Source organism: Manduca sexta, unplaced genomic scaffold, assembly GCF_014839805.1.
Source record: "Manduca sexta isolate Smith_Timp_Sample1 unplaced genomic scaffold, JHU_Msex_v1.0 HiC_scaffold_730, whole genome shotgun sequence".
NCBI lineage: Eukaryota > Metazoa > Arthropoda > Insecta > Lepidoptera > Sphingidae > Manduca > Manduca sexta.
In genome coordinates, this window is record NW_023595551.1 from 901 (window position 1) to 11,569 (window position 10,669).

Consider the following 10,669-nt stretch of genomic DNA (forward strand, 5'->3'; position numbering starts at 1 on the left):
TTATAACCTTTTTGTTTAATACAAAGTTTTGAGATATTTTCAAAAGTTTATCAATGTTTTGTCCTTGTCATCCCTATATTGAAATAAAGACGAATGTATGATTATTTTCTTTTAGTGTGACGACTTATTTTAGTGTTGCCTTCATTTTTATTATAACTTCGATACACCATTTGATGAACGCTCACCATTAGGACAAAATTGGGCATTAATATCTTAAAAGCGTATCTATTTAGTATTAGTCTACGTTCCAGATATGTTATTTATTATTACTATTGATCTTAATATTGCAGTTGCCACGCAAGCTGTCAGTGTATTAGTTAAGTAGTTAACTACATTGTTATAATCCAGTTTTTTCCCATTCCCTTCAAAAAGTTCAACTGTATCACCATAATTTGACCCCATCGAATTACCATTAAATTATAGTCATAAAAACTTGACCACACAAAAACTATGTTCATAAATTTGATTTCGAATATCACCAGATTTATCGAAATGTCTGACAAAGAGAGTACTAATGTAGTGACGACATTATTCTACATATTACACGCAATGACCAAATTGTAACATTGCGGAAAATTTTGGTGTGACGTCACTACACTACTCCAAAATATACCGTGTCACGGCTGTAACACTTTTCCTTTTGGAAAGAACGCCACCCTACTCCATAAAAGCCGGGGATATAAATGTCCTCTCTGAAACTTTGTTACCCTACACGATAAAAGTCACAGCTGTAAATTTATTCTCGGAAACTTTGTCACCCTACTGCATAAAGATCACAGCTGTAAATATCCTCTCGAAAATGTGGTCACCCTACTCCATATGAATAGTGTCCGATTCGTAACACCACGGCATGTCCTCTTGGAACTTGTGTCTATGGGCATTGTTCTTCGCGTCATACAGAAGCGCGTTGTCGACGTACGCGTCGCACTCGTTGCACCACACGGACAGGTCGACGAGGGACAACACTAGAGGATGCCTGGTTGTGGAGTAGTGGGCTTGCATGTGACCGTTTATATTGCGCGCACACGCCGTCTGCGGACAAAGTGTGATATTTATCGATAAAATTGTTGAAGGAATCGATAAGCATATTAAAATAATGGGTTTCTAATTTATCGTTTTTTTTTTATTTTAGCAGATACCGATAAACAGCTGTAAGGGAAACTATGATTATAAAATTTTAAATTAAATGATTTTTTTTCTATAAAATAATCGACATGACAATGTTAACTTTTAATTTATTCAGTTATTTATATTGCTTTCAAAACTACAAATCGTCGCATTATACTTACAATATAGCAATGCAGACACACCAATTCTCTTCAGTGTGTTCACAGTCCACGCACTTCATTCCTTGCTCGAACTTAACACCATTCGGTATCGCATACAACGAGTCCAAATGCGGGCACCACGGCATCGGTATCACGGCGAACATCTCCCCATCCACTATCGACTGCATATTCTCCGATAAATAATCGACTAACGTTCGTTTCGCATCGCTAGAGCCTTGTTTATCAATTGACAGCCCTTGACTAATCGATACATTCGAGCCCGTGCAAATTTCGATCTCATTACCTGAATTTAAAGCTTCTTTTTATTTTTGTTTGCATTACATTTTGATCGTCTTCATCATCAGTGCCGCAGTGTATGCCGTCCTCACATTTATCGATGCTTAGATTAGCCATATCTGTCTCTAGAGAATATCGACTGCTCTTCGGCGATGGTAACTCTGTCTGGTAGTCATTTAACCCCCTCGACGGTAGAGGTGGGTCCAATACATCCTCTGAAGGCAACGCTACTTGAAACTTGAGACTTTTCCAATACTTCTTGTGGGTGTTTATGACGTCATTGATCGTTTCGACCGCCGACCAATGGCAGGTCTGTTTTGGCTCGTAGTGGGGCGTGATTGGGTCTCCAAGAAGCGCTTTGGTACACATGGCCATTGCGTATGATATGCTGGTTATATTGTAGCCTCCTTCAAGGCACAGGACTACCCGCCCTCCGGCTAAACCTCGTAGTAATTGCGTCATGCGGCCGTAGCATTCTGGAGTCACCTTGCATCCTAAAAAGATAACATATTTTAAATAAGAAATATAGATATTTATAGCTCGATAATTTTATGGTCTGCAATTATAAAAATAAAAAAATAAAAATGCTTTATTCATCCGTAGGCGAACATGGTTGCACTTATGATAAGAATCAGTACATGAGAACATTTAATTAAAACTTAATTAGATTAGCTTATATAAATAAAGACAATTTATATTGAAATAAAATAAATGAAAAATATACCTAGTAAACAAAGAGCCAGCTCGGGCTGGCAGGGAAGAAGAAATAAAATGATGTATATATGTATTGAATAAAAAGCAATAAGGGAGAAACGCGTCGCGATCCTCACCGGTGAGGACAATAAAAGCCCTAACCTAGCTAACCTACCAGCCTTTCACTAACTACCTAGCGATGACTACCGAAGAAGGGCAGAAAGAAACTCGGGCTTTATTTTTGTATCAATTGTCCATTCTTTTATAATATTGTTATTAAATATATATTTGTTTAATAAGTCTTTTTATACAAAATCTGATTAATTATATAAGCTAATACACATCACCGTAAAAGTGCGGAAAATCCACATAAAAGTATTTAGCAATAACTAAAATTAACGAAAAAACAATAATACTAAAAAATTATAAAACTATGAAACGGTGTACAGCGTGCATACGCCTACATTTACAAACATAATATTTTCATTTCATATTTTGTCATAGATCTCGGTCAATATAATTTAGAATATAAATTTTAAGGCTGATGCAACAAAATGATCGGTCGGTCGTCTATTATACATTGATAATTCAATGAGTCAATATAAAATAAAATATCGCGGACATTTAAAACTGTTACCAGTAATTCTCGGCACTTTTTAGAAAAATTATCGACGTTAATCTATCTTTTCGTCTGCGATTCTATTCATATAATATCGATAATCGAATCTTGCACATAATTTACGCATACTAATAAAACAAAAAATTCAATAGCCACCGCTATATATGAAAGCCCTTAATTTTATTTAAATAAATAATTGTATATTTATATCTAAATAAGTACTATACCTCCGAGCGGATCTCCAACGCATGCGTCGAACCCAGCCGACACGATGACCAGGTCCGGGTTGTACTCGTACGCTATCGGCAACACGATCTGTGTGAACGCCGCCATGTACTCCGCGTCGCCCATGCCACGCTATAAATAAACACAATGCAACATAGTTCTAACATTAAGATATAAAGTTGTATTTAGATTGTCGGGATTACCACTTAACACAAGCGAACTTGAATGACATGCAGTCTCAGGAAACAAAAAATGTTTGAAGACCAAACAAATTGTTTCTCTGAAGACATAAATTTTCCTATTGTCGCAGATTTTAAAAAACTATGCATTATGTATTTTATAAAGGTGTAAATTTGTCGATTTTTTATCGATAATTCGTACGCACCTTATTCCAAGGTATATTAACATTGAAGCCCTCTCCTTTCCCCTCACCAACTGCAGTATAGTCAGCCTCTTTCGAATGCGGGAAGAAGGACCCGTGGTCATACCGATGTATCGATATGTAAAGTATCTGTAAAAAAGTACAATAATTATAAAATAAAAGATAGGTCTTGGGAAATACATCAAATAATTAAGGGTTAAATAAAATCTATATTGTGATGCTGTTATATGTTACGTGTTTGAAAAGTGTATAGCTCATAATATCTAAAAGTCGATAACTCGATGTCAATGGACAAAGTACAGCACTCAGTCGCAAGTGCAAATAAATATCAATAACTGAAAATCGGTACATATATCAAAAATATCACAAAGTACCTTAAGTTCATGATAAAACCTCATTACACAATACACACATTCATAACTATGCCGGCAGATTTTATAGAGGTATCAAAATATTAGGGATGTCTTTACAAACAGGCCGTCATAGATATAAACATATCTTTCAACACTATCTATCAAGAGTGGGGTCATTTAGGCGTGTACGTATAAAATATTTTTTCCTACCTGTGGATCGTCATACGTGAGTCGCTGCGTCCCGTTCCCGTGATGTACGTCCCAGTCCAGCAGCAGTACCTTGGCCCCCCCCCTGGCCGCGACCGCCCCCCCTGCGGCGCCCGCCAGCAGACAGAAGCCGCTGGGCACGTCGCAGGAGGCGTGGTGTCCGGGCGGCCGCACCACGCACACGCCCGCACCGCTGCGACCGCTCAGGACTTCTGTTGTAGCCTGGGTAGTAAAACGGAACATTATTTTTGTAAATGGGATTTGAATGAGTAATAGCAATGCCTAATGCAAATGCAAAGAAAATTCGTGTGAGAAGAATTATTTTAAACACGCGTAAGGATTGATTGAGTTAACCATAGATTTTAAGTAATTTTATTTGCTAACACTAATTATAAGTGGATATCTTGTCTTTTATGAGTGAGAATTTTAAACCCAAATAAATACATTTCAAATATTTTAATCTAGTACCTCTATAATGCATCCCATCGCGACAGAGGCGCTCTCCAGCGAGTCGGGATGGAAATACACCGAGTCGTACAGGTCCTTTTGACTGTTCAAATCTCTCAGTTTTGTCGTCGATAGTTCTTTCAGTCTGTAAACATTAAATAAATCAAGTCTAAAATACAAAAGTAAAATCGATATAAATGTGAAATGACTAATAGCTGAATTTAATGAAACTAACTTATGTAGTAAATGTGTGAAAATATCAATGACCAATATTTCACATATATTTTTGTGATTTTTATAAAAAAAACTACGATAGAAAAACACAGTACTACTTTCTGTACACTTGTCATTCAATTGAACCCTATGTTAAAAAATTTGGTCCTTCGAGCCGGATACGTACTGATCAAGATATTCCTTAGTGTGAACCGCCAATATCTCCTCGTCGGTGGCGCGGCGAGCCGTCACGTGATGCACTCGCTCCAGCAGCCCGTAGTCGCGATGCCGCTCGTGGATGCGCATTATACGCTCCGGACATTCCACGTGACCTCTGTACAATACACATAATTGAAAAAAACGTTGCCTGAAGTAATTAACTCACTGATCACAATTCCCCCTCCTCGCTTGGAGATCGGGAACCAAAATCCTTTTCCTTAGCCGTTACTTTACATAATCGCAATTACCTATATACTGGTGGTAGAATATATTTTATATCCGCCCGCATTGCGACCACCGTATACAATGTGTTAAAACTGGCTATAGTGGCCCACGAATGGTGTCTTGTTCCAGGATCAGCCTGTGTAAATCCGGTTCCAACAGGCCGGCATAATTGAGTCTACTGCCGAGGGGTAATCATCTCTCGTCAGTCAACATTCTATTGGACCCCATTTCACTATCCATCAGGTGCAGCGTATTTTTTATATATAACAAAAATATGACAAAAATTAAATGTTTTTTTTTTTTGGGTGCGTGTATTACGCACCTTAATCAACCAAAAACCTACGTGTCTAATTGTATCTACATTACGTATCATAAAAGTTATTTAACTCACGGTTCACATATATTCTTGTGCTTCAACATAGCTTGGTCATAAAAGTAACAGACAGCGTGTTGTGGTATCGATAAATCCGTCACTGGAACAAAATAACTGTATTATCAAAAGATTTAATAATCATAATTTTGAAATAAAAATACTTTATATTTAATATTTGTTTCGTTTTACTACTTGAAAATTTTGCAACCTTCATGATCACAGGGGTAGTTGAGGATTCGGTCGTCCGAAAAGTTTATGTAACAATATTTAGCTTAATTTTTTAATTATACATTTGATTCTAAATTATTCAAAATATTAATAAAAATGTCATTACTGCCATACGAGGCCTCAAAGGAAGGGTCCCTCTCCAGTTTTTTGTTGAACTTCCTCAACATTTCCTCTTAGTCAAATTATCACAGTATACTACGCACATTTTTTAATTATTTGTGAATCTGCAACCAGTCACTGGTAGTAAACTGGTAGGGCTTAGTGACGCCCCCTCTCCCACTCCTAATCATAACCACCACTACTCACCCGACTTCAAATAGTTGAGCCTCTCAGCAATCCTCAACTTGGTAGCGTTATCCTGCAGCGGGTAACAGTTCCTGGTAGCAAACCGGTCCGGCCTGGTCTCATCCCCTCCCATTTCACAGTTACAGTGTGTTTCTGCTTCTGTCCGTCGCACACGTTGGGCGCGCCTTGGGTGGTATACGTCGGTTGGTAGTTGTAGCAACTCCAAACGTCTTTGTGTGCGTATATACAATTTAATATCGTGTCGCGGATTCTGTGAAGGATGTAAATATTACTGTTTAAGGTGGTAGCTCAAGGTCCATTTTCATACATTTTGTTTCGGCTTTAATCTGGGTAACTAAACAAGTATTGGCAAGTAAACTAACTAGACGTGAATTTAAATTCTTTACTTTTATTTAGATCTTCAAGTATGAACTATAACTATAGTATAGGAACTTGGAAATGAATATGAGTAGTTACTACAAGTGAATTTGCCTTGTTTGTTGTTTCTGCTTATTTCAAGTAAATCTAATAGGTAAGTAACTTTACAAGAGAATAGTAGCATTTACTGTAGAATGAATGTGAGCGGTGGGTGGTTATTAAATATTAACCCATTACTTTCCACCAGGATAGACACCAGTGTGCCATACTATATAACTACATTTACTTTTTATAACAGTATTATTTTTACATGACTTTAAATTAACATTTACTTTAAATCCCAGATTATATTATTCATTTATTTATTTATTTATTATATTATTACTTGTGATTTTTCTAAAATTACATATGTATTCCTTGTGAATTATCGCTTCCTTTAACAATGAAGGAAAACATCGTGATGAAACCTATATACTAGAGAAATTCTCTATAAGAATTTTGATGGTGTGTAAAATCTACTAATCCGCACTAGGCCAACGTGATGAACTAAGGCCTAATCCCTCTCAGTAGTAGAAGAGGCCCGTGCCCAGCAGTGGGACAGTATATAATACAGGGTTGCTATTATCCTACTAAAATTCTAAATGCGAAAGTTTGTGAGGATATATGTATGTATGTTTGTTCCTCTTTCACGAAAAAAGCTACTGATCGTATTTGTATGAAACTTTACAGTAATATTGTAACACATAGGCTACAATTTATAATAATCTTGTGTAACTCGGTCATAACATAACGATACATATCAAGTCAGAAAAAAAACTTCACGCAGGCGGAACCGCGAGCAAAAGCTAGTTACTAACTCGCAGCGACTCACTCATCACTGGGCTCTCCGATGTGGAGCATCCTGGGCGGCGCGTGTCCGAGCAGCGAGCGCAGCGTGAGCGCCGCGCCCTCCGCCAGCGACGCCGCGCAGTACCCGCCCTCCAGCACCACGCACACCGCCGCGCACGCCGCCTGCAGCATGTGCAGCAGCGACGCGTAGCACGCCGGCGACACTTCCATCTCGCCCTACAAACGTCGCATTATCACCCCGTATCATGTCAGTTAAGGCGGGCCGTGTTAATACGGTATTACTGAGGAAACCCGGTTATAACGACTCCGGTTATAGCGACGCATCGGTTATAACGACGAAATAGTAAGTTGTATTTAAATAAATGTATATAAAAAGCGTATGGTATGTAACGACTATCGGATATAGCGTCTAGATTCGGTGATCCATTTAATGTCGCTATAACCGGTTTTCACTGTCAATTTAAATTATAACCAATGAATTATTTATTAGTAATTTAGTCCAAAATAAACTGTTCCATTTTATCGATCCCGCAGTGAAGACAACAATGATCATTGATAGCGACAGAAGGGTCTCAGACTGATGTAAGCTTTAGTTTGCCGTATGCTTAGCGCAAATTGAATGCAGTTATGAATTTTTGATGTCAGAAAACTTAAAAAAACTAAATGTATTTTTCATGTTTTCATAGATTGACGATTCGATAAATCTTTTTATGAACACCCTTTACAAGGAATAGTCTTCGGGAAAATGCAAGCAACATGTAGTTTGAAAGCTTCTTCACAATCGATCCAGAAGTTTTGTGTCGCTCAACATGCCACATCGATGGATCCTAAGTAAACTGTCGTATCTGGAAAAATAGCGATATTCAGTTTTTAGCGTTTTGTTATCTACAACCAAACCCATTTAATTCAAAAGTAAATAAACGAAAAAATCTTCATTAAAAATATTTACTTACTAACTAGCAATGAAACGTAAAAATATCGCAACTTTTCAGATATGATAATTTACTTAGGAGCCATGATATCAAGTTATAAACCACAACTATACCCATGTATGCTTGCCATGTTAGCCGGCTAACATAGCAGTTACGTGTCTCGGGAAAATAACCTTATTATTTATAATAATAATAATATCAGCCCTGTATTATATACTTGCCCACTGCTGAGCACGGGCCTCCTCTACTACTGAGAGGGATTAGACCTTAGTCCACCACGCTGGCCTAGTGCGGATTGGTAGACTTCACACACCTTCGAAATTCCTAGAGAGAACTTCTCAGATGTGCAGGTTTCCTCACGATGTTTTCCTTCACCGTTAAAGCGACGGATAAATTCACAAAGAATACACACATGATTTTAGAAAAGTCAGAGGTGTGTGCCCTTGGGATTTGAACCTGCGGACATTCGTCTTGGCAGTCCGTTCCACACCCAACTAGGCTATCGCCGCTTATTATTTATTATTATAATATTGATTTTTATATTTTAAAACAATAAACGTATTTTTGCGACTATCCGGTATTTTGCGTAAAATAATTGTGAATTGAAATAAAAACTATTTAACGGATTTTATCGCGGTTTTTTATATTATTATTTTCTCCCGACGTTTCGAAGACTGCAACCTTCATGGTCATTATAATTGTGAATATTACACAAAAAAATGTTACTTACTTTAGAGTTACGTAACTTTTGGAGGGAGGGGGGCATACAGGAAAACGTTACGGCGCGTTACATTGGGGTCAAAAATCTTCAAACATTGCGTTACGTAATTACGTAAATACTTGAACGGCATCTAAGGTTATTTTCCCGTGACACGCGTAACTGTCATGTTAGCTGACTAACACGTCAAGCATGCAATGGTTAAGTATGGTTGCTGAGTATCTTAGATAAAAACCCAGACATACACATCACTCATAACTCAAAATCGAACCTTCTCGTCTCCTAACGCGGAGTCGTACCCGGCCGATATTATTATAAGTTGCGGTGAGAACTGAAAGAGACAGACATACAACTTTGTGTGAGTAAGAAAGAGATGCAAGTACCTCGGGACAGCCGATCGCCGCGTCGTATCCGGCCGATATTATAATCAGCTCCGGTTGATACTAGATTTTTAAAAGAAAATGTTACATTAATGACAATATATTTTTATAAATTCAGTCTTTTATAATGTTATAGGTAAAGTAAAATTTTTAAGAATATAATATAAAACTTTTCTACTGGTTAATATTATCTTTTTTCTAGAATATTCTGTATAATGAAACACTTATCTTTTAAGGCTAATATTTATTTTGTGTCTGGCTGTTAGTTAATATTTACTTATAACTCATTAACTTGAAGACTATTTTCATTACACTCCTCCTTTTCCGGTTTTAACCAGCCGACATAATTAAATCGACTGGCGAGAGATGGGGAACCACATTGGACATGGTTCTATTGTAGTGTGTGTAGTCAGTATATAAGTCATGTATAGTATTAAGTCAGTATAATGAGTGCAGTCAAAAGAGCCTAAAACCAACGACACGTCACAACATAAATTCATCCTTCAATAGGGTACCGGACTCATTTTTGTTCATTACTATTATCAAATATTTACATAAATTATAACACAGAAGGAATTATTAAAATCCGGTAAAAAATCAACAAGTTATAAGTCTTTTAATTTCGGTGGGAGGGGTAATTAACAAGAAACAGAAAAGAGACGAAATACCCACATATGACGTCATCGGGAATTACGACGCGTGCTAAAGAAATAGATGAAGCGAATTCCCCACATCGCGCCCACTTCTACATATTACAATATTTTAAATATGAATTACTCGCTCATTTTTAACCAATTTTAATGCAGTTTTCGCAGAGTGCTTCTTATTCGTATTATTAACCATTACATATATAATAATGTACAAAATCAAGCACAGGCCGGTCCCCTATTACAGCCATAAAAATACCTCGAAAGCCATGGGCATCAGGAGTTGATGCCATATCGCTATATAGTCCTCATCCTTCATCCCAGTGCGGTTGAGAGGTACGTTGAAGTTATACCCCTTGCCGAGTCCGCTGCCGGTGTAGTGGAAGTCCGACTGGCGCAGATTCGGCCAGAACGTGCCGTGCTCGTAGCGATGGATTGAGAAGTATACCACTCTGAGAATAGAGATTATTTTTGCTTTTCACGTAGATGCATATTTTCTTTTTATCTCAGTTTTAAATTTTGTGACGTTAAACGTTTCAAAAGAGTTTGTTTTGTTATTGCGACTCTCTGACTTATTTATCGAAACAATTTAAACATGATTAAGTTGAATAAAACGCCACTAACCTTGGGTCATCGTAAAACATCTGCTGTGTCGCCTGACCGTGGTGTACGTCCCAATCCACTATTAAAATTCTGAAACAAATAAAAATTCATTAATAAATACCAATTAG

General features: G+C 37.4%; 1 pseudogene; it reads right to left on the reverse strand.

Annotated features, from left to right (window-relative positions):
• Window positions 1-632: 632 nt before the first annotated feature.
• LOC119193577 lies at window positions 633-10,627 on the reverse strand (annotated as a pseudogene).
• Window positions 10,628-10,669: the final 42 nt, after the last annotated feature.